This window comes from Scyliorhinus torazame, chromosome 30 (assembly GCF_047496885.1).
Source record: "Scyliorhinus torazame isolate Kashiwa2021f chromosome 30, sScyTor2.1, whole genome shotgun sequence".
Classification (NCBI taxonomy): Eukaryota; Metazoa; Chordata; class Chondrichthyes; order Carcharhiniformes; family Scyliorhinidae; genus Scyliorhinus; species Scyliorhinus torazame.
The window spans coordinates 10,084,470-10,109,923 of NC_092736.1; the positions used below are offsets into that span (position 1 = coordinate 10,084,470).

Genomic DNA, 25,454 nt, shown 5'->3' on the forward strand with positions numbered 1-25,454 from the left:
GGCGCGGCGCCAAAGGGCCTCTGCTGACCAGTGCGAGTTGGCGCTTGCACAGGATCCCTGCTGCCGTGATCCCTGCGCATGCGCAGGGGGTTTCTTCTCCGCGCGGCCATAGCGGAGCTTTACAGAGGCTGGCGCGGAGGGAAAGAGTGTCCCCTTGGCACAGGCCCACCTGATCGCGGGCCAGGCCACCGTGGGGGCTCCCCCGGGGGCCGGATCCCCCCCCCCGAGGACTCTGCAAGCTGCCCTCAAAGCCCGTCCGAAAACGGGCGGCTGCTCGGCCCATCGGGGCCCGGAGAATCGCCGGGGGGGGCCACTGCCAATGGCCCCCAACCGGCGCGACGTGATCCCCACTCCCGCCAAAAAATCGGCGCTGGAGAATGCGGCAGCCGGCGGGGGTCGGAGAATCCCGCCCAGGGTGTTTCTTTACTGAGAGTGTGTATCTTATTTTTGCTTTAACTTATAATTTGTTTTGTTTTTTAATAAATTTAGAGTACCCAATTCATTTTTCCAATTAAGGGGCAATTTTAGTGTGGCCAATCCACCTACCCTGTACATCTTTGGGTTGTGGGGGCAAAATACATGCAAACACAGAGAGAATGTGTAAACTCCACACGGACGGTGACCCAGAGCCGGGATTGAACCTGGGTCCTCGGCGCCATGAGGCATCAGGGCTAACCCACTGTGCCACCGTACTGCTCTTGCTTTAACTTATCTTGGTTCTTTCTGAAAAATGTCAAACTTAATCCAGGCTTCAAAATGTTCCAGGCATTTGAATTTGAGGGGAAAAATAATTTGACCATCATGAGGTGATGCCTTTTGACTTACCTGCCAATCTGTTCATGCGTTTTGTATCTGTTGAGCATGGCATGCACAATGTGTTTCTCATTAAAAATCGTATAATTTTAAGAACTTCTTGCAATTATGTAGTAGTTTTAACGCAGGCCTCGTCATCGGGTTTTGCAGAGACAACAAATGGATCTTCAGCAGTAGGAGAAGAGTGAGGAAATGTTACTTAGGCATTGTTAAGGAATTAGGTCTTGAGGCTTTTGAACGTGGGGGCAGATTGTGTTTAGGGAGGGAGATAAAGAATATGGAGCAAAATGGCTGAGGGTTGTCAGGCTTGAGAAGGATACAAAAGTACAAAATGGTGAGATCATGGAGGAAAGTGCAGACAAGTGTCATGTGAGAGCACCGTTAAGAAATGGGTGTTTATAAATGGGTGTGTATAAATATCTGTAATGAGAGTACCTTTAAGAAATGGGTGTTTATTACTGCAGTGATGTCAGAGAGGGGGTGGAGCTGGGCTGTCTGTCAGCTTTTTACTTTTGTTTTCGGTTGGTTGCTGCAGGGTGTGTTTTAGTTTCGTGTTCAGAGCTGGATAGCTGCAGTCACAGCCAAAAGGTGTATTAGAGTCTCTCTCTGTAATCTAAAAACTGTAAATCGACCCTTTGGTGATTTAAAACTAATAACTGCTCTCAGTAGTGACTTTAACCTGATGTGCTTCTGTTAAAAGTTCTTTTTTGAAATCTTATGGATGTTAAAAGGATAGCTTAAGGATTACTTAGTGTTGTATTATTTTAATTGATGTTCACTGTATGTTTTAAAAAGGTTAACTTGAGTTCATAGAATAAACATTGTTTTGCTTTAAAAAGTACTTTTCCATTTCTGCTGTACCTCACCTGTAGAGTGGGCCGTGTGCTCCCCATACCACAATCTATTAAAAGTTGTGGGTCAGGTGAACTCCATGATACACTTTGGGGTTCTCTAAACCCTGGCCCATAACACAAGGTTGAACATTTTTGAATCAACGTGTTAACGGGATGAGGAGCTAATGTAGTTGATAAGTTTTGTTTTCAAAGTGGGTCGCCCTAGTTTTATAGACACTCGACATCTATGTTAAATATTCCCAGGTCCAACACAGCGTGGAATAAAGTTCCTGCTTCAGTAGTCCAAACTACGGAAGCCTCAGTGGAGCAGGGCTACCATTGCACCACACTCCCATGATCTCCCTGTCAAAGATTGCCAATTAGAACATTTTAATGATGTCCATTGCAACCTGCTTGGAATTGCAGTGTCTCTTCACACACATTTCCCAGAGCTGGCTTATTGCCATTCATGTGCACTTTATATAGGGCAAAGGATCATTTTAACCTAAATCATCCTGTAGGAAACTGACAGGATCACGCACTGAAAAGTGACAGGATCTCGCACTGGAAAGTAAAATCGGATAAGGTGTAAAAAACAGGTCGCTGATCCTACCCTTTCAGTTTTCCACTGGGTAGGTTAAGTTAAAGTTATCAGTACATCTTTGACACACGTGCAGACACACATGCAGACCAAACTGTTAAGCATATAATTTTCAGCATAGAAGGAAGCCATTCGTCACAGTTTGCTTGTGGCACACCTAGCTCTACTTTGGAACTATCTGCTGTATCCCATGTTCTCATCATTTACTATGCCCTTTATTATTACTCCCTTCCCTATGTTTTCTAATTGCCTTTAAGATAATTCCAAAGTTACTTGTGAATGAGAATTCAATTCACATGCACTTACTGTATTAAAAAACAATCTTGGCCTCCCTTGTATACTTCTGGTATCAGTGATAAATTTCAGATCCCTTACTACGCCAAGAAATAATCTTTCACCACTTACCTTGTTTGAGGGAGTCAGGGTGGGTTTGGGGGGAGAGAGATGGTGATGGTTTACCATATTCAATTTGTAACAAAATCAAAACTATAGAAATAAGTAGTATGTGATAATCAAAATATACAATCATTTATTGGTTAAAGTTGTGTTGAAAAAGAAGCCTTATTTTCCTCTTGGAAACTTAATATTTGCGCAATCAGTTTCTGTATATTTAACTTTTCTTCATTGGAGTCTGTTTCCAGCTATCGCCTTCAAGAGTGATTTCATGTGGTCTGAAATATATTACGATTCCAGACCAGGCAATGGCTAGGATACTGGACCGAACCCCCAATATTTTATTTTATTTTGTAAGACTGTGTGGAAAGAATACTTCACTCCAGGAGTGACTGCACGAAGAAATAGGGATTTGGTATTTTAAAACAAAACTTTATTATTCACACATATTAAATTCTTTAACATCACAACCGAAAATTGCTTACAATTACCCCTTCAACAATACTACTCAATACTGTAAATACAATACCCTTAATTACCATCTCTATTCCCAATTAAACAACAAGAAAGAAAAAAACATACAGCTCTTGCTCCATTCCACATCCCAATGGCACAGAGTAATACTTGCTTTCCAGAACAGATTTGGCTCCTGTTATAACCCCAGCAAACTTGGTCTGGATGTCTTCAAAAAGCTGTTTCAACTAGTTTGTTTCAGCTTTCCCCTTGTCCTCAGACAAGCCTGTTCTGCTTTAAATAGTATTACTCTTTTATTTTAACTATCCTATTGTGAGAGCAAAGTACTTTACTTGTGGTCTAAAAGGATAGCCAGATCAGAACTCAGCTCAAAAAGCTTTCTCTGAATGTCCAAATACCTTAGCGCCACCCAGCAATGACAGAATCTCACCAAGCTGAAAACAAATCAACCCCCCAGACAGAAAACACATTAACTCCTCAGAGACTCCCCTGAGTCAAACAACATTGCATTAGCCCAGGCTGAAAACACATTACCCTGGTCAATTTCACCTCTGGCTCCTAAACACTTTCTGGTCTTGCAAAACAAGGTTCTTTTAAAAACATGACAACTGCAGTTGAACACAATTTAACCCCAGGTTTTAACCCTTAAATTGCCAAATGTTTATAATCTAATATATCTAAAATCCTGCATTCGTCACAAATGCTTCTTCATTATCAAAACTTTCTCTATTTTCAAACAGTTGATCCCTTTTTCTGTGTTGCTGCCCATGTTCTTTCCTCATTTTCCTTCTCTATTCTCCTGCTTCCTGATAGGGTATGATTCTAAAGGCACCGTCGGCCTTCCATTCATTTAGAATGAGCCCAGACATTAAGTGGTGGCAACCTGTTTGAACACTGAGGTTGCACAGCTGAGCCTTTCAGCATGTCACAGCGTAGAGGTCAGAAATGAGAGCCGAGATGATTTTTCCCTTCCTTAGTCCAGGAATGTTGAGGCCAATAGTACTGACCCCGATTGCTGACATGGTTGAAAGTAGTTAGTGCAACCAAGACTGGAGATTGTCCCAGTGATTTCTGGTTTACATAGTTCAGTGCTGAAATGGTCATTGGTGAAGCAAAACTTTTAAAGTCATGTCAACCGTGTAAAATATCCATTCGCAGCAACATACCTGAACTAATGGTTCCATGGTCATGGAAACTGTACCCAGCTGGTGAGGGGTTTAACTCTCAGGGAGGAAATGTTGTGGTGATGAAAAGCTTAATTCACCTGATACATGTAAAGTAGGTGTACCACCAAATGTGTTGCTTAATCTCTCCAGAAAGGACAGGTGGATTAAGGACAGGTGGATTAGGGCAGCACGGTAGCATTGTGGATAGCACAATTGCTTCACAGCTCCAGGGTCCCAGGTTCGATTCCGGCTTGGATCACTGTCTGTGCGGAGTCTGCACATCCTCCCCGTGTGTGCGTGGGTTTCCTCCGGGTGCTCCGGTTTCCTCCCACAGTCCAAAGATGTGCAGGTTAGGTGGATTGGCCATGATAAATTGCCCTTAGTGTCCAAAATTGCCCTTCGTGTTGGGTGGGGTTACTGGGTTATGGGGATAGGGTGGAGGTGTTGACCTTGGGTAGGGTGCTCTTTCCAGGAGCCGGTGCAGACTCGATGGGCCGAATAGCCTCCTTCTGCACTGTAAATTCTATTCTATGATAATCTATTGATACTGGTAATTGCAATGTACTTATATGGTGATTGCTCTCCCTGTGCAGAAGAGATGGTTTGATAAAAAGATGTAGCTTTTCATCGCTGACTGTGAACACTCCTCCATTCCCCTTCCTCAGGAATTAAAATTTCTGTAATATTTACACTTTGAACATTTTTCTGTGGAGTGCTTTGAAATGGAAATTTGTTCAATGGAAGCTAGGATATTGTGTATATTCACTTGATTTGTTTCCCCAACCTTTCCTGAAGCTACTGATTCTCACTGAGATTTGTTCCAGGAGTTCTGGCCACCCTCCGGTCTCGCATCCCATAGTGAATGTCAGCGGGTCATTGTTTGGTGGAGGGATCATTTTGTTTTATTCATTCAAAGAATGTGGGCATCACTGGCTAGGCCAACGTTTATTGCCGATGCCTAATTGCCCTTCAGAAGGTGTTGGTGAGCTCCCTTCTTGTAAATGACCAGATGCAGGGGAGGGAGAATAACTGTTTTTTTTGCATTGAGCCAAAAACGTATGGGATGTAAATAAAAAGGAATTAAGATGGAGAAGAAAAGTCACAGTTTAAACTTCCTGACCTCAATGTTGAGCCCTGAAAGCTGTAACGTGATTAATCAGAAGAGGAGATGCTGCTCCTCCAGCAGGCCAAGCCGGACATACGGACGTGAGTGCAACGTGCTGAGTTAAAATGGCAAGCAACAGGGAGGTTGGGGTCATGCTTGCAGACTGAGCCAAAGTGAGCCCTGAGGAGTGTAACATCGAGGAACACCTTTGCTCGGCCCGCAGACATGACCCCCAAACCTTCCTGTTGCTTGCCATTTTAACTCAGCCCATGCTCTCATGTCTGTCCTTAGCCTGCGGCAAGGCTCCAGTGAAGTTGGCGCAAGCTGGAGGTACAGCATCTCCTCTTCCGATTAGGGACTATACAGCACTCGGGACTCAACACGAAGTTCAACAATCTTAGACTGTGACCTTTCCCCTCCATCTTAACCCTTTTTTATATCCCTTACAAAAACACCACCCCCCCAACACACTTGATCATCTATCTTTTGTTTTTAAGTTTGCTCCATTTTTGTTTCGATCTCGTCCAGCTACAGTATATTATTTTTAAAATAAATTTAGAGTACCCAATTCTTTTTTCCAATTAAGGGGCAATTTAGTGTGGCCTATCCACTCAGACACGGGGAGAATGTGCAAACTTCACACGGACAGTGACCCGGGGCTGGGATCGAACCCGGGCCCTCGGCGCCGTGAGGCAGCAGTGCTAGCCACTGCACCACCGTGCTGCCCCTTACAGTATATTATCAAACAGATTTTCCCCCTCTCTCTATTCTCATAAAGAGCCAAATGGGCTCGAAATTTAATCTCCTTTTTTTCTCCCCTATAGATGCCGGACCTGCTGAGTGTTTCCGGCATTCTCTGTTCTCATTTCAGATTCCTACCTCTGCAGTATTCTGCTGATTTAAGAGTTTAATTCAGTTGTCCTGACAACCCTGCAAGTTGTAAGTAGGAATACTGTTTGCAATCACTTTATAAAAAAAAAAATTTTTATTAAGGTTTTCTTAAAATATCAGTAACAAAATGAAAAAGGAACCAAACAGGGTTAAGTACAAAACATAGTCCAAAAAAGCAACCCTCCATACCCCCCTCCCCCTGTACATAAATAATAAATTAACATTAACACCCCGACTTAACACAACAAATATATACACCCCCTCAGACCCACCAGTGTAAGCAACAAAAACAAAAATAAAGTAACCCCCCCCACCCCCGAGTTGCTGCTGCCATTGACCAATGTCTACCGTTCTGCCAGGAAGTCTAAGAACGGTTGCCACCGCCTAAAGAACCCTTGTACCGACCCTCTCAAGGCGAATTTCACCCTCTCCAATTTATTGAACCCTGCCATATCGCTGATACAGGATTCCACGCTTGGGGGCCTCGCATCCTTCCACTGAAGAAGAATCCTCCGCCGGGCTACGAGGGACACAAAGGCCAGAATACCGGCCTCTTTCGCCTCCTGCACTCCCGGCTCCTCTGTCACCCCAAATATTGCGAGCCCCCAGCCCGGCTTGACCCTGGAACCTACCACCCTCGACACCGTCCTCGCTACACCCCTCCAAAATTCCTCCAGCGCTGGGCATGCCCAGAACATATGGGTGTGATTCGCTGGGCTCCCCAAGCACCTAACACACCTGTACTCGCCCCCAAAGAACCGGCTCATCCTTGTCCCGGTCATGTGTGCCCTGTGCAGCACCTTAAACTGTATGAGGCCGAGCCTCGCGCACGATGAGGAAGAGTTCACCCTCCCTAGGGCGTCTACCCACGTCCCTTCCTCGATCTCCTCTCCCAACTCCCCCTCCCACTTACCTTTCACCTCCACCACCAAGGCCTCCTCCTCCTCCTGCATCACCTGGTAAGTTTCCAAGATCTTCCCCACTCCCACCCACGCCCCCCGAGAGCACCCTGTCCTGTACTGTGCGTGGCAGCAGCCGCGGGAATTCCACCACCTGCCGCCTGGCAATCGCCCTTACCTGTAAGTACCTGAAGGTGTTCCCCGGGGGGAGCCCATACTTCTCAGACTCGTACCCACACAAGACGCTGTCTCCAGCCGCTTCCATGCAGCCCCCTCCCCCTCCATCACCCACTTGCGCCCCAGCGTCGCATTGGCGACCCAGTAGTACCCACAGAGGTTGGGCAGCGTCAGCCCCCCCCCTATCTCTACTGCGCTCCAGGAACATCCTTCACACGCTTGGAGTCCCTCGCACCCACACAAACCTCATTATACTCCTGTTGACCCGCCTAAAAAAGGCCTTCGGGATAAACACAGGAAGGCACTGGAACAGGAACGAAAACCTTGGGAGCACCGTCATTTTGACTGACTGCACCCTGCCCGCCAAGGACAGCGGCAACGCGCCCCACCTCTTGAACTCCTCCTCCATTTGCTCCACCAGCCTTGTGAAATTAAGCATATGCAGGGCCCCCCAGCTCCTGGCCATCTGGACCCCCAAATACCTGAAGCTCCTCTCCGCCCTTTTTAGTGGGAGCTCGCCAATCCCCCTCTCCTGGTCCCCTGGGTGAACCACGAACAACTCGCTCTTCCCCATGTTGAGCTTGTACCCCGAGAAATCCCCAAATTCTCTGAGGATACACATTACCTCCGGTATTCCCCCCACCGGGTCCGCCACATATAGCAGCAAGTCGTCCGCATAGAGCGACACCCTATGTTCCTCCCCACCCCGCACCAACCCCCTCCAGTTCCTCGACTCCTTCAGTGCCATAGCCAGGGGTTCAATCGCCAGTGCGAAGAGCAGGGGGGACAGGGGACACCCCTGCCTCGTCCCTCGGTGCAACCAAAAGTACTCAGATCTCCTCCTGTTCGTGGCCACACTTGCCACCGGGACCTCATACAACAGCCTAACCCACCTGACAAACCCCTCCCCAAACCCAAACCTCTTCAGCACCTCCCACAGGTACCCCCACTCTGGTACCCCCACTCTACCCTATCGAAGGCTTTCTCAGCATCCATCGCCACCACTATCTCCGCCTCCCCCTCCCTCGCCGGCATCATGATAACGTTCAGAAGCCTCCGCACATTTGCGTTCAACTGCCTCCCCTTCACGAACCCCGTCTGGTCTTCGTGGATGACCTGCGGCACACAATCCTCAATCCTCGTGGCTAAGACCTTCGCCAGCACCTTGGCATCTACGTTTAGCAACAAAATCAGCCTGTAAGACCCACACTGCAGGGGATCCTTGTCCCGCTTCAGGATCAAGGAGATCAGTGCCCGGGACATCGTCGGGGACAAAGCCCCCCCCCCCCCCGCCTCATTGAAGGTCCTAACTAGCAACGTGCCCAACAGGTCCATATATTTCTTATTAAATTCGACCGGGAAACCGTCCGGCCCCGGTGCCCTCCCCTCCTGCATGCTCCCTATCCCTTTGGTCAGCTCCTCCAGCCCAATCGGGGCCCCCAATCCTGCCACTAGTCCCTCCTCCACCTTCGGAAACCTCAATTGGCCCAGAAAGCGGCGCATCCCACCCTCCTCCAGTGGGGGCTCGGACCGATACAATTCCTCATAAAAGTCCCTGAAGACCCCATTGATGCCAATCCCACTCCGCACCACACTCCCTCCCCTGTCCTTAACTCCCCCGATCTCCCTAGCTGCGTCCCGCTTCCGAAGCTGATGCGCCAGCATCCGGCTTGCCTTTTCCCCATACTCGTAAATCGCCCCCTGGGCCTTCCTCCACTGCACCTCCGCCTTCCTGGTGGTCACCAGGTCGAATTCGGCCTGGAGGCTGCGCCTCTTCCTCAATAGTCCTTCCTTAGGCACCTTCACATACCTCCTGTCTATCCTCACCATCTCCCCCACCAGCCTCTCCGTCTCCCTCTGCTCCCTCCTCTCCTTGTGGGCCCGAATGGAGATCAGCTCTCCCCTAACCACCCCCTTCAGCGCCCCCCATACCATCCCCACTCGGACCTCCCCGTTATCGTTGGTCTCCAGGTACCTCTCTATGCTTCCTTGGACCCGCTCACTCACCTCCTCGTCCGCCAACAGCCCCACCTCCAAGAGCCACAACGTCCTCTGGTCCCTCTCCTCCCCCAGCTCTAAGTCCACCCAATGCGGGGCGTGATTAGAAATGGCTATCGCCGAGTACTCGGTATCCTCTACTCTCGCTATCAGTGCCCTGCTCAAAATAAAAAGGTCGATCCAGGAATAAGCCTTATGGACATGTGAGAAGAATGAAAATTCCCTAGCCCCGGCCTTGCAAATCTCCAAGGGTCCACCCCTCCCATCTGGTCCATAAACCCCCTCAGCACCTTAGCCGCCGCCGGCTTCCTACCCGTCCTAGACCTGGAGCGATCCAGTGCCGGATCCAACACCGTGTTAAAGTCTCCCCCCATTATCAGGCCCCCCACTTCCAAGTCTGGGATCCGACCCAACATGCGCCGCGTAAAACCCGCATCGTCCCAGTTCAGGGCATACACATTGACCAGTACCACACTCTCTTCCTGCAGCTTACCACTTACCATTACGTACCTACCGCAATTGTCTGCCACAATGCTCAACGCCTCGAATGACACCTTCTTTCCCACCAAGATCGCCACCCCTCGATTTTTGGCATCCAGCCCAGAATGAAACACCTGACCTACCCACCCTTTCCTCAATCTTACCTGGTCTGCCACCTTCAGGTGTGTCTGCTGGAGCATAACCATATCCGCCTTCAGCCCCTTCAGGTGCGCGAACACCCGGGCCCGCTTGACCGGCCCGTTCAGTCCCCTTACATTTCAGGTTATCAGCCGGATCAGGGGGCTACCCGCCCCCCTCCCCCGCCGACTAGCCATAACCCCTCCTCGGCCAGCCACGCGCCCGCACCCCACGCCTGGCCCGTTCCCCACAGTGGCAGACCCCCGCCTCGACACCCCCCCCCCCCACTAGCTCCAGCTCCCCCTTGACCATAGCAGCAGCAACTCAATTCCCCCCCCCCCCGGGCTAGGACCCATCCTAGCTGCTTTACTCCCCCCATTGCACTTCCGCAAGTCAGCTGACTCCTGCTGACCCCGGCCACTCCCACCTCTCCTTCGACTCCTCCCATTATGTGGCACACCCTCCTCTTCCATTCCCCATCCGCAGGCTCTCCACCTCCCCCTTCCATCTCAAGCGCGGGAAACAACCCTCGCTTCCCCGCCCCCTCCAGTCTTCAGCGCGGGAAAAAGCCCGCGCTTTCCACCTACCCGGCCCCGCCACCTCTGACGCAGCTCCTTTTACAGATCCAGTCCCCTCACCCCCGACTCGGGCCTCCCCCTCCCCCGCGGGGCCCCATCTCACTGCCGGCCATCCACCCCTGTTCCATTTGCTTACCCCCCTCCAAGAGCCCCCCCGACCAACCCAACCCAAGCAGTGCCCAACCCGTCTTAACCACCCTCACCGAACCAGAAAGAAAGAAAAACAAGAGCAAAGGACCTCCCTTCAAAAAGTAACATATCAACCGCAATCCCCAAAAGCCCATCCCAACCCTCAATCTGTGTCCAACTTCTCGGCCTGAACAAAGGCCCACGCCTCCTCCAGAGACTCAGAATAATGGTGCCGGTCCTTGTAGGTGACCCACAGTCGCGCCGGCTGCAACATGCCAAACTTCACCCCCTTCCTGTGCAGTACCGCCTTCGCTCGATTGAACCCGGCCCTCCTCTTCGCCACCTCCGCACTTCAGTCCTGGTATATTCGAACCTCCGCGTTCTCCCACCTGCTGCTCCTCTCCTTCTTGGCCCACCTGAGCACACACTCCCGATCAGCGAACTGATGAAACCGCACCAGCACTGCCCGCGGAAGCTTGTTAGCCTTGGGCCTCCTCGCCAGCACTCTATGGGCCCCTTCCAGCTCCAGGGGCTCCTGGAACGACCCCACTCCCATCAGCGAGTTCAACATGGTGACCACATAGGCCCCCACGTCCCGCCCCTCCAGCCCCTCTGGGAGGCCAAGAATCCGCAAATTATTCCACCTCGACCGATTCTCCAACTCCTCGAACCGCTCCTGCCATTTCTTGTGGAGCGCCTCGTGCGCCTCCACCTTTACCACCAGGCCTAAGATTTTGTCCTCGTTGTCGGAGATCTTTTGTCGGGCCTCGCGGATCGCCACCCCCTGGGCTGTCTGTGTCTCCAACAGCTTATCGATAGAAGCCTTCATCGGCTCCAGCAGGTCCACTTCAATCTCCCTGAAGCAGCGCTGGATAACCTCCTGTTGCTCCTGCGCCCACTGCATCCACGCTGCCTGGTCCCCGCCCGCCACCATTTTGTTCATCTTCCCTCGCACCTTCTTCAGGTCCACCACCACTTTTTTAGTCGCCCCGCTCCTGGTAAAAGCCATATACTGTCAGGGAACTATTGTACTCTCCTTCCCACAGCGGGAAACGTCGAAAGAATGCCGTTGGGGGCCCTGAAACGAGCCCAAAAGTCCGTTTTTTGCGGGAGCTGCCAAATGTGCGACTTAGCTCCGCATAGCCGCAACCGGAAGTCGTTTGCAATCACTTTTAAGGAACATCAAAACATATTTAGGCTGAAGAGTTTAAATTAAAAAGAAACTTCACTTGAAAGCCTTGTGTGTAATTTCCAGGATTTGAGCTGTGGTTTAATTGAAACGCTATGCCCATGCTTTGAATAATGAACCAGAAAAGCTGGTACCAAAAAGCAAACAGGGGACTGTAACTTTAATACATGCTGAGTAAATTAAATGTAACTTCAAAGATGGTTAGCTGATACAGAAAGGAAGGAATTTCAGCTCAGTCTGGAATCTTCTGATTTAGTTCACTATCAAGATCACTAAAGCTGGTAGGAACTGTTTCAGACTTTGGACTTTTAATTAAATGGATTGAAAACTATGGACCTGCTGGTAGTTCAGCCAAAACATTTTTCTCCAGCGACTGGACCAATACACATACTTAATGCCTAATTACACATGAGGAGGCCATCCCTCAACACTTCACGAGTGACAGAACCCACACGAACACTAAATAGCTGAGCAACATGCTCCAAGTATCTTTTTTCCACAGACGTACATGGAAGTTACTGCACAGAGGTGGGCCATTCAGCCCCAGCTGCTCCATGCTAGAGTTTAAGATACTCCTCCGACCCTGCTTCATCTAACCCTGTCATTTTCTTTCTCAATTCCTTTCTCCCTCCCTTGATTATCTAGCTTTCCAATAAATGCATCTATGCTATTCACCTCAAATACACCCTGTGGTAACAAGGTCTCCACCTGAATTCTCTCTGAATCAGGAGGTTTTTCCTGAGTTCCTTCTTGGACTTATCAGCTCTTCCAGTCTACTAAGTTTCCACTTTATCTTGTGTATGGGAAAACCGTTTTAATTTGATACCTTTGTTTCCCACATTTGGTGACAATTTCTTTAATTTGCCTTTTAGGTGCATGTAGTGCTCTTGTATATTTGCAAATACTTTTGTGTGAATATTTCCAGCTGTCTGAGTCTAGGTTCTGCACAATTGATTGATTCCATAGGCGAGATTTTTAATGTCAGGCTTTAAGATATTTAAAAAGCCTTGGCCAGCCCTTGTTCCCCGGGATGTGCAGGCTAAAACGCAGAATCATTTCCCATGCTTCTCTTGAGAAGCTTCTATAGGAGAAATTTTATATTGGCTGATCATAAATTGCCTCATTAAGAAATGCTGATCTTATTTACATTTTTTCTTAAGATGACTATTACGCTTTCATTATGAAAGCCATTTTGCATGCTCCCTGGATAAGGAGCTAATTGAGTTCTGAAGTGCTGTAGCAGTTTTCTGCAACCATTTTTAAAAAATACATAAATGTTTCAAAACCGTAAAGAAATGAAAATGAGTTGCATAAAATAATATCATAGAATTTAGAATCATAGAATTTACAGTGCAGAAGGAGGCCATTCGGCCCATCGAGTCTGCACCGGCTCTTGGAAAGAGCACCCTACCCAAGCCCACACCACCCGATCCCCATAACCCAGTAACCCCACTCAACCAACACTAAGGGCAATTTTTGGACACTAAGGCCAATTTAGCATGGCCAATCCAGCTAACCTGCACATCTTTGGACTGTGGGAGGAAACCGGAGCACCCGAAGGAAACCCACGCAGACACGGGGAGAACGTGCAGACTCCGCACAGACAGTGACCCAGCTGGGAATCAAACCTGGGAGCCTGGAACTGTGAAGGAATTGCGCTAACCACTATGCTACTGTGCTGCCCCGAAAACCTGGTTCCTCCTGAACATGCAGTGCAGAAGGTGGCAATTTGGCCCATCGAGTCTGCACTGACCCACTTAAGCCCTCACTTCTACTCTATCCCCGTAACCCAATAACCCCTCCTAACCTTTTTGGTCACTAAGGGTAATTTATCTGGAGCACCCGGAGGAAACCGGGTGTGTAATATGTGTAACTAGTTTCTCCTGCTTGAGTTGTATTTACTTTGGGTTTTTTTTGCTAATTTCCTGCACTAACGAGCTCGTATTTACTTTGTTGAGTGTACTTGGAATGCCTTTTTGTCTCGGGAGTTAGTGAATTTATCTTGTTAATGTTACTTATGCCTTCACTTCCTGACAACCGTGAATTTTTTTTTTTTTAATTTTAAAATAAATTTAGAGTCCCCAATTCTTTTTTCCAATTAAGGGGCAATTTAGCATGGCCAATGCACCTACCCTGCACATCTTTGGGCTGTGGGGGTGAGACCCACGCAGACGCAGGGAGAATGTGCAAACTCCAGACGGACAGTGACCCAGAGCCGGATCGAACCTGGGTCCTCAGCGCCGTGAGGTAGCAGTGCTAAACACTGCACCACTGTGCCGCTCACTCGATCACCATCGATAATCATCCTGCAAACCTTTGGCGTTCTTGGTCACCAGTCTTCAATTCTGCTGTTGACTGTTGCCTCGACGTATTAATGGATCTGATTTCAGGTGAATAACCGCAGTTGTATTTTACCCAGCTATATGTTGAATTAAGTAGTGCTTAATAAAGAAACAATGATGACTACCGTCCATGTAATAATCTCTAATGACCTGTAAATGGAGAGATAATTTTGAAGTCAGCTTTATTGACTTAGAAATTCTCCCATCTATGAATCAAAGGGCTGCAATCGGCAGTTCCATATCACAAATTAAGTTAGTATTCCAGGCGGACAGTCCAGTAGTGTCCTGCTGTCCTCGAAATGTAACAATAACTGAAGTCATACTTGCTGACAATATCCTGGTCAACAATATGCCGGTCAACATATCAGCAACATTTTTTAAAAACCATTCCTTTTACCGCCTGGCAAAACATCTTCGGACATTTAATAATATGACCATAAAAGCGGAAGAAGTTTTTTTTTTTAGTTCAATTTAGACATTTAGTAATTTCAAAAAATAAAGTTTGGGAGAGCCTGAGTCACCGGTATTATTTTAAAAAAAATTTAGAGTACCCAATTCATTTTTTCGAATTAAGGGGCAATCCACCTACCCTGCTCATCTTTGAAATTGTGGGGGCGAAACCCATGCAAACACGGGAATAATGTGCAAACTCCACACGGACAGTGATGCAGAGCCGGGATCGAACCTGTGATCTCGGCGCCGTGAGGCAGAAGTGCTAGCCATTGAGGGCAGCACGGTAGCACAGTGGTAGCAGATACTGCGAGGCCTGGATAGAATGAACATGGAGAGGATGTTTCCACTTGTAGGAAAAACTAGAAGCAGAGGCACCATCTCAGACTAAAGGAAGGATCCTTTAAAACAGAGATGAGGAGGAATTTCTTCAGCCAGAGGGTGGTGAATCTGTGGAACTCTTTGCTGCAGAAGGCTGTGGAGGCCAAATCACTGAGTGTCTTTAAGACAGAGATAGATAGGTTCCTGATTAATAAGGGGATCAGGGGTTATGGGGAGAAGGCAGGAGAATGGGGATGAGAAACATATCAGCCATGAGCGGAGCAGATGCGATGGGCCGAGTGGCCTAATTCTGCTTCTATGTCTTATGGTCTTATATGGCTAGTCCAGTTCAGTTTCTGATCAGTGGGAATCCTCAGGATGTTGATTGTGGGGGTATTCAGCGACCTAATGCAATTGGAAGTCAAGGGGCAATGCTTGGATCCTCTTTTGTAGGAGATGATCATTGCCTGGCACTGGTGGGGCGTGAATGTAACTTGCCACTTGTCAGTCCAAGCCTGGATATTGTCCAGGTCTTGCTGCATTTGGACATGGTTTCATTATCTGATGAGTCGCGAATGGTGCTGAACATTGTGCAGTCATCTGCAAACATCCCCAATTCTGACCTTTTGATGGAAGGGAGATCATTGATGAAGCAGCTGAAGATGGGTCGAGGATACTACCCTGAAGAACTCCTGCAGTGATGTCCTGGAGCTGCGATGATTGACCTCCAACCACGACAATCATTTTCCTTTGTGCCGGGTATGACTCCAACCAATGGAGAGTTTCCCCCCCCCCTGATTCCCATTGACTCCACTTTACCTAGGGCTCCTTGATGCCATACTCGGTCAAATACTGCCTTCATGTCAAGGGTAGTCACTCTCACCTCACCTCTAGCATGCAGCATTTTATTCCATGTTTGAACCAAGGCTGTAATGAGGTCAGGAGCTGAGTGACCCTGGCAGAACCCAAACTAAACGTCCGTGAGCAGGTTATTGCTGAGTAAGTGCTGCTTGATAGCTCTGTTGTTGACTCCCACCATCACTTTTCTGATGATGGAGGACACACCTGGGCAATTTTCCACATTGTCGGGTAGATGCCAGTGTTGTAGCTGTACTAGAGCAGCTTGGCCATGGGTGCAGCAGGTTCTGGAGCACTAGTCTTCAGTACTATTGCTGGGATATTGTCAGGGCCCATTTTCAACATCCAGTGCCTTCAGTCATTTCTTGATATCACGTGGAGTGAATCATAATGGCTGAAGACTGACATCTGCACAATCTCCCTCGGTGCTGCCTGCCGATGGAGCTGGACTGGCAGCAATCGACTGGCCTTCTCTCCATACTGCCTTAGATTAAATTTACCTCCCCTTGGTTTTTTGATCGTGATGATAACAGTGAAGATGAAGATAAGGTTGTTAACACAGTGGGGAAAAAGTGCCCATAGACGTCATGCATGAGCACAGTGAAAAGATGCAGACAACACTAGAGGAGGCGGCTACGACAAAAAACATTGTTTTTTGGTAAGTACAAAACATATTGGGTGCGATCGATCGGCTGTTCACGTCGGTGGGATATACCAGTCCCAAGCAGGCACGCGGGTTTCCCGACGATGAGGGGTGCAGTAACCGGGAAATCCTGTTGACAAAAAACACGCGGCGGGATGATCGGTAAATCCCGCCCATTATGTTTCACCCTGGTGCCTTTTATATTTATAGTTAATCAGAAAGAAAGCCTTGCATTCATAATGCACATTGAACTATGTTGGGATATTACAAAGTGTGTTACAACTAACCAGTTACTTTTTAAAGGGTTTTCACTGCTGTCATGGTGGAAAGTATCGGCAAGATGACTTGTTTGGTTGCGCAGCCCCTTTAAGGGTGGCGGGTCTTGCGGCCCATGTGTCCGGCTCGGCACCATTTTCTAAAATTTGTGCTGTAAAAGGTTAATTTACTTTCTCCAAAGATGCTGTCTGACGTGCTGAGTATTTGCAGCATTTCCTGCTTCTCTATCGACGGGTTTAAATGGATGGGTTTTAGTGGGAAATTGGGAGCATGGCTTTTCAGGTCTGCCCATGCTACCTGGTCATAAAGGTAGTCAGGTTCCTTTTGAATGAAATGTTGTAGCTCTCTTTGTGTCATTTCCATTAATTGTTTGGTTTCCTGTTTAATTCAAACACTATTGGGTATTTTGTAGCCTTTAGATCATTGAGCAGATCACTGGACAATTATAGATGTCCCCATGTCAGGTGGCCACTTCCTTTTTTTAAATAAATTTTACAGTACCCAATTAATTTTTTCCAATTAAGGGGCAGTTTAGCGTGGCCAATCCACCTACCCTGCACATCTTTGGGTTGTGGGGGCGAAACCCACACAAACACGGGGAGAATGTGCAAATTCCACACGGACAGTAACCCAGAGCTGGGATCGAACCTGGGACCTCAGCGCTGTGAGGCAGCAGTGCTAACCACTGCGCCACCGTGCTGCTCTTGGATGGTCACTTCCTTGTTTGTTTTGATTCGGACTTGCCGAGGTTGGAGGAGTCAAGGGGCTGGGAGGAGTGCAGGGGATGGGAGCTTGCCAAAAACCTATAATTCTGGAATTTCCCACATGTGAAGTTAAAGTGAGAGTCAAGGCAGCATTTGACCAAGGTCCCAACGCGCCGCACATGCGCAGTTTGCAATGTGCCATAGGCGCACAGTTCTCAACGCACACCGCACGTGCACAGTTCCAAACACGCCACAGACACACATTATGGGCGAAATTCTCCGTTATCGGCGGAAAGTCCGCCGATCGGCGCAAAAAACGGCGCAAATCCCACTTGCGTCACGTCATAAAAATGGGCCGATAGTCTCCGGCCCGAAATGGGCTAGCAGCGACGTGACTGGATCCGCGCTTGCGCAATGGTTCACACCGTGCAGCGTCATACGCGCTGCACGGCGTGACGGCTCATAAGGCCGCGCAGCTCCCCCCCACCCGACCGCAACACCCGACTGGATGGCTAGCCGTCGCTCAGCCCCGAGGTTCGAGTCACGCGATGTGGAGGCGCTCCTGGACGCGGTGGAGCAGAGGAGGGACGCCCTGTATCCCGGGCACGGCCGCAGAGTTGCCCCACGCCACAGCCGGCGTCTGTGGAGGGAAGTGGCAGAGGCCGTCACCGCTGTGGCCCTAACACCACGGACAGGCACCCAGTGCCACAAGAAGGTGAACGACCTCGTCAGAGCAGGCAGGGTGAGTATCCCCCATATCCCCCCCTCCCCATATCCCCCCTCCCCCATATCCCCCCCATATCCCCCCCATATCCCCCCCCCATATCCCCCCTCCCCCATATCCCCCCTCCCCCATATCCCCCATATCTCCCCCTCCCCCATATCCCCCCTCCCCCATATCCCCCTCCCCCATATCCCCCTCCCCCATATCCCCCCTCCCCCATATCCCCCCTCCCCCATATCCCCATATCCCCCCTCCCCCATACCCCCCTCCCCCATATCCCCCCTCCCCCATATCCCCCCTCCCCATATCCCCCCTCCCCCATATCCCCCCTCCCCATATCCGCCCCTCCCCCATATCCCCCCTCCCCCATATCCCCCCTCCCCTATATCCCCCTCCTCCATATCCCCCCTCCCCATATCCTCCCTCCCCATATCCCCCTCCCCCATATCCCCCCTCCCCCATATCCCCCTCCCCCATATCCCCCTCCCCCATATCCCCCTCCCCCATATCCCCCCTCCCCCATATCCCCCCTCCCCCATACCCCCCTCCCCCATATCCCCCCTCCCCCATATACCCCCCTCCCCCATGTCCCCCCTCCCCCATGTCCCCCCTTCCCCATATCCACCTTCCCCCATATACCCCCCTCCCCATATCCCCCCTCCCCCATATTCCCCCTCCCCCATATCCCCCCTCCCCATACCCCCCTCCCCCATATCCCCCCTCCCCCATATCCCCCCTCCCCAATATCCCCCCTCCCCCATATCCCCCATATCCCCCCTCCCCCATATCCCCCCTCCCCCATATCCCCAAGTGAATCCAGCCCTAACCTGAACCTCTGCAATGCACGCGCAACCGATGGCGTGCATTCATATACCTGCCTAACACTGTTGCCTTTTACCCCTGCCACCACCCCCACCCCCCCCCCACAGGAGAAGCGCGCACACAACAATAGGGAGCATGTGAGGACTGGAGGAGGGCCCGCTGATGAGAGGCCACTGACCGTACACGAGGAAAGGGCCCTGGAACTGGCTGGCGGACCTGAGGACCGGGAGGTTGCTGATGCAGAGGTCGGGGCCCCACGAGCAAGTGAGCCACCAACAGCCCGTCCCCATATCCCCCCCTCCCCTATATCCCCCTCCCCCGTATCACCTGATCACTGCCTGATGTCTAACCATGCATGCTTCATTGTGTATCGCAGGACCAAACGTCCAGGCACCCATCCCCGCAGATGCACACCGCCCGCAGGATGCCCCTCACACACCACGGGAGACGGAGAGACCCGCACCCTCCAGCATGCGACGCCCGCAGGATGCCCCTCGCACACCACGGGAGACGGAGAGACCCGGACCCTCCAGCATGCGACGCCCGCAGGATGCCCCTCGGAGACCACGGGAGACGGAGAGACCCGGACCCTCCAGCATGCGACGCCCGCAGGATGCCCCTCGGAGACCACGGGAGACGGAGAGACCCGGACCCTCCAGCATGCGACGCCCGCAGGATGCCCCTCGCACACCACGGGAGACGGAGAGACCTGGAGCAACAGGGAGACGACACCCCCGTCACGTGCGGGAGCGACCACCCAGCGATGAGGGGGGCAGCCACAGGCCCCCGTCACATCCGAGCCAGGACACCACTACCCAGGACACCCCTACCCGGGACACCACTACCCAGGACACCCCTACCCGGGACACCCCTACCCGGGACAGCACTACCCGGGACAGCACTACCCGGGACAGCACTACCCGGGACAGCACTACCCAGGACACCCCTACCCGGGAAGACGAAATCACGGACAGTGACTCAGAGTGGATGGGTGGAGACGAACCCCCACCCCAAAGTGCCATGGACTCAGAGTGGGACGAAGAGCACGACACAACGCCACTGCTGTCACCAACACCCTCCACCATCGCAGAAACACTCACCACGGTTGGGCACTTTAGTGATGAGGCGTCTGGTACACTCACTGGTGCGCACAACACAGCCGTCCCGGTACAGCAGGTGGAGGTAGGAGCAGGAGAGGGACCGGGCGGTCGGAGGGCAGCCCAGGCCAAGCGAACATCTGCCGCCCAGATGGATCCCGGGTTCCTGCAGTTACCACACCCACACATAGATCCGATGCAACCACCGACACGGAGACGAGCGAATAGGGTGACGGGTGGCTTGCGGCGGCTGCGGTCGCAGGTGGAGGAGTCCACCCGCGTCCAGGAGCTGGGAGTGGTCCCGGTCATGCGTGCCACCCAGGCTGACACCGCACGGGTGGCGTCCGCGGTGGAGGCAATGGGTGCGACGGTGTCAGACATGGGGAACGGTTTGCGAGGCCTGGGGCCTTCCGTGCAGACGGCGTCTGTGGCCCAGGAAATGGCTGCCCTCTCACAGGAGGCCATGAGCCAGTGCCAGCGCCAGATGGCAGAGGCGCTCAACGCCATAGCCCAGTCTCAGCAGGCCATGGCCCAGTCTCAGCAGGCCATAGCCCAGTCTCTGCAGGCCATGGCCCAGTCTCTGCAGGCCATGGCCCAGTCTCAGCAGGCCATCGCTGAGGGCATCGGCGCCAGTGGCCATGTGCGAGCCGGCGTCGCACTGTCACAGACAGGGTTCGACAACCCCCTGGGCTCCATGGCTGCAAACCTGCAGACCCCTGTCGATACCAGCACGGGCCTCCAGGACTGGCAGCGCCAGATGTCGGGGGCGTGTCGGATGGCCAGTCCGTTCGCATCCCCCACCCATGTAGAGGCCTGGGGGCCATCGGGCACCCCGAGGGAGGAGGAGGTGGTGTGGTCCATCCCGGCTCCCTCTGTAGGGGAGGTCCCGGTACACCGCGACACCTCGGACTCCCCCCCCCCCCCCCCCCCCCCCCTTCCGTCCCAGGTGCATCGGGTGGGCAACGGGCAGGACAGGCTGGCAGCTCGCCATCCCAGTCGCCCGGGCCGCAGCCTGGCCCATCTAGGCCAGGACGCCCCAGGAAACGGCCGCCAAAGGGATCCAGTGTCAGAGGGCAGGAATCACAGGAGTCCACCTCCAGTTCTGCTGTACCGTCTGGGGAACCACGTAGACGTAGTCAAAGGGCCCGTAAGGCCAAACAATTAGACACTGAGTAAGTTGGCACGGGTGCAGGGCACAGATGAGTTTTAGGGGCTAGGGCACGTGCATGATCTCCTTTGGTTATTAAAGTCAATGTTACACCTACCGAAGCTGCCTTTGTGCTCTGTCCAAAGTGTGCGGGCGTGTCATGTACGTTGAGCGCAAGTGTGTGTGTGACGGGTGGTCTTACCTCAGCCCCAGGTGAGTCTGCCCCCTTCCCCCTGGGCCGCCATCAACATCCCCCGGGCAGAGGACGGGACCGTGCGCTGCAGTGTCACAGCCGCATGCAGTGATGGTCCGGGTGGATGGTGGTACTGTGGCCATGGGTCAGACATAGTCCAACGATGTAGAGCCAGGAGCTCATCGGAGGCGGGTTGTCATCATCCTCCATGGCCTGCGATAGACACGCGTCCACCCGCAACTGGGTGAGCCCGGCCCGTTGTGCCGCCGGTGGATCGGCAATTGGGGGGGGGTGGTGTGCATGCGGGTGGGGTGTGTGGGGTTGGGGAGGGGGGTGAGGGTGCTGGGTGGGTGGATGGGTGGGGGGTGTGGGTGGTCGGCTGTTGTCATGGTGTGCGGTCTGTGGCCATACTACCCGATTCCCACGCCCATCTAGTCAGTGAAGCGGGCGTCTATCAGTCTGTCCCGTGCCCGCTGGGCCAGCCGGTAACGGTGGACAGCCACCCGCCTGTGTCTACCCCGTCTGCCCTGACCATTGCCCCCATCCCCCTCATCTGGGGAGGACTGGGCCTCTTCCTGCTGCTCCTCCACTCCGCCCTCCTCTGCCTGCGGCACATCGCCCCTCTGCTGGGCTATGTTGTGCAGGACGCAGCACACCACAATGATGCGGCCGACCCTATCTGACCGATACTGGAGGGCGCCCCCAGAGAGGTCCAGGCACCTGAAACGCATCTTCAGCACGCCAAAGCACCTCTCGATCACTCCCCTTGTCGCTACATGGGCATCATTGTAGCGGTTCTCCGCCTCATTGCGTGGCCTCCGTATAGGCGTCATCAGCCACGATCGCAATGGGTAGCCCCTGTCGCCCAGCAACCAGCCCCTCAGCCGGGGATGGCGTCCCTCGTACATGCCGGGGATGGATGACCGCGACAACACGAATGAGTCGTGTACACTGCCTGGGTGACGGGCGCAGACGTGCAGGATCATCATGCGGTGGTCGCAGACCACCTGTACGTTCATTGAATAGGTCCGCTTCCTATTAGTGAACACGGCCCTGTTATCTGCAGGTGGCCGCACGGCGACGTGCATCCCATCGATCGCGCCCTGGACCATGGGGAACCCGGCAACGGCAGAGAAGCCCACGGCCCGGGCATCTTGGCTGGCCCAGTCCACGGGGAAGCGGATGTAGCGGTGCGCCATGGCATAAAGGGCATCTGTCACTGCCCGGATGCACCGATGTCTGCGATATGCCGGACAGGTCCCCACTCGGTGCCTGGAATGACCCCGTTGCATAAAAGTTCAGGGCCACCGTAACCTTGACGGACACGGGGAGAGGGTATCCCCCGCCAGTGCCACGCGGTGACAGGTGTGCCAGCAGGTGGCAGATGTGTGCCACGGTTTCCCGGCTCATCTGGAGTCTCCTCCTGCATTCCCGGTTCGTGAGGTCCTGGTATGACTGCCGGGGCCGGTACACACGGGGCGCCCTCGGGTGCCTCCGTTGCCGTGGGGCCGCGACGTCCTCCTCCCCCTCCTCGTCCTGTCGGTCAGGTGTCCCTCCAGCCTGGGCGGCTGCCGCCTGCCCCTCTGCGGCAGCCTGCGCCGCCTCTCTGGCACGCTCCTCCTCCTCCTCCTCCTCCTCCTCATCCAGGGCAACATAGACATGAGCGGCTGCCACCACGGCGGCCAACATCGCTGGATGGTCTGAAAACATGACGGCCTGGTGGGGGGAGGGGAACGACGACATGTCATCATTGCCCATATCCCCTCCTCCCCCCAGCCAGGTGGCATGGACCGCATGGGTCCAACTGTTGGAGGCTGGCACCTGGCCAGGTGGACCAACTCATTTGCCCTCCCATCACCCACCCCAGCACGGACCCCCTCCCCAACCCCCAACCTCCACCCCAGCACGGACCCCCCCCCCAACCTCCACCCCAGCACGGACCCCCCCCCCAACCTCCACCCCAGCACGGACCCCCCCTCCCAACCTCCACCCCAGCACGGACCTCCCCCCCAACCTCCACCCCAGCACGGACCTCCCCCCCAACCTCCACCCCAGCACGGACCTCCCCCCCAACCTCCACCCCGGCACGGACCCCCCCCCCAACCTCCACCCCGGCACGGACCCCCCCCCCCAACCTCCACCCCAGCACGGACCCCCCCCAACCTCCACCCCAGCACGGACCCCCCCTCCCAACCTCCACCCCAGCACGGTCCCACCCCCCCCAACCTCCACCCCAGCACGGACCCAACCTCCACCCCGGCACGGACCCCCCCCCCCCCCAACCTCCACCCCAGCACGGACCCCCCCTCCCAAACCTCCACCCCAGCACGGACCCCCCCCCCCAACCTCCACCCCGGCACGGACCCAACCTCCACCCCGGCACGGACCCCCTCCCCAACCTCCACCCCAGCACGGACCACCCCCAACCTCCACCCCAGCACGGACCCCCCCCAACCCCCAACCTCCACCCCGGCACGGACCCCCTCCCGGCACTCCCCCAGAGCCCAGCCTACTCTAACCACCCCCCCCCGCCGCACACACACACAAGCCGAGACACACCTCTCCTCACGCAATCAGTCTGGGTCACGCCGATGAAAAGGAGGTTTGATTGACGTCGACGTGAACGGTCATCACGTCGACGGGACTTCGGCCCATCCGGAAGGGAGAATATCGGCAGGCCGAAAATCGGCTGCCTTGCGCAGACCCGTAACATTCTCCGCGGCAGCGGCGCCATTAACGCCCCGCCGACTTTTCTCCCTTCGGAGACTTCGGCGGGGGCGGGATTCACGGCGGCCAACGGCCATTCTCCGACCCGGCGGGGGGTCGGAGAATGACGCCCTAGATTCCAAAATCCGAAAAATTCCAAAATCCGATGTACACTCGGTCCCAGTCATTTTGGATAAGGGAAGCATTTTGGATAAGGGAATCATTTTGGATAAGGTATGCTCAACCTGTATAGGAATAAATGAACTCTATTTCTTCATAAACTATCATTTTCCTTGGCATAAATCAGAGCAGCAGAGGACTACTTCAGCTGTGTTGAAAGGTCCAGACAATGTTGCAGCTGGTGATGATGTTTTAATCGGCGCAATATTATCTGCATATCATTGGGAAATGCAATTTGGAAAGTTGCCACCATCACTTGCATATATGTAGTACCGCATAATGGAAACTGTTTCAAAATGAATTACTTTTAAGCATAGTTACACTATTATAGGCCGTTGCAATGTATTAGTGGATCTGTCTTAATTATGCTTATGGTGGTTCACAAGAAGTTTGAGAGAAAAACAAGCAAAGCTCGTCAATAGTGGTAAAATGTTTTCTTGATTTGGTTTGGAGTTCTCCGGGACCAGCAGGAGAAGTATGATGGACATACTTAGGCTGAGAAGATAAACTCAAGGCTTCATAGACTAAAATTGCAGCATCATGTTCACACAACATTAATTACATTTTGTTTTGTGGCGTGACCATGCTAATTTTAATGACAGGCTTTTTACATTTTTAATCGCCTTTAATTTTGCCGCTGCCTGTGGGTAGGAGGCAATTGTGTCCCAGTTCTCTCTGTCTGACCTGCAATGCTATTAGTTCTGGCAGAAGTAATATTATTGGAATTCTACAACTGTAATTAATGCTGTCGACTGTCCAGGAAATGAAGTGAACTCGCCGTCTTCTCCTCACATGTTTAATTTGTTTCTTGATTTGCTTCCTTTTGCCAACTAGCATTGTGGAAAATTTGGTTCCCAATAAAACTAGAATACAAGACTAGGGATGTATTTCTGAGGCTGTATAAGGCTCTGATCAGATCCCATTTAGAGTATTGTGAGCAGTTTTCGGCCCTGTAACTAAGGAAGGATGTGCTGGCCTTGGAAAGGTTCCAGAGGAGGTTCACAAGAATGAGCCCTGGAATAAAGAGCTTGTCGTACAAGGAACGGTTGAGAACTCTGGGTCTGTGCTCGTTGGAGTATAGAAGGATGCGGGGGGATCTTATTGAAACGTACAGGATACTGCGAGGC

The 25,454-nt window shown here is 52.5% G+C and overlaps 1 protein-coding gene across 2 annotated transcripts in view; it reads left to right on the forward strand.

Annotated features, from left to right (window-relative positions):
• The window catches only part of scaper (S-phase cyclin A-associated protein in the ER), a 464,954-nt gene that overhangs the window by 313,215 nt on the left and 126,285 nt on the right, over positions 1 to 25,454 (forward strand). The window lies entirely within an intron of this gene.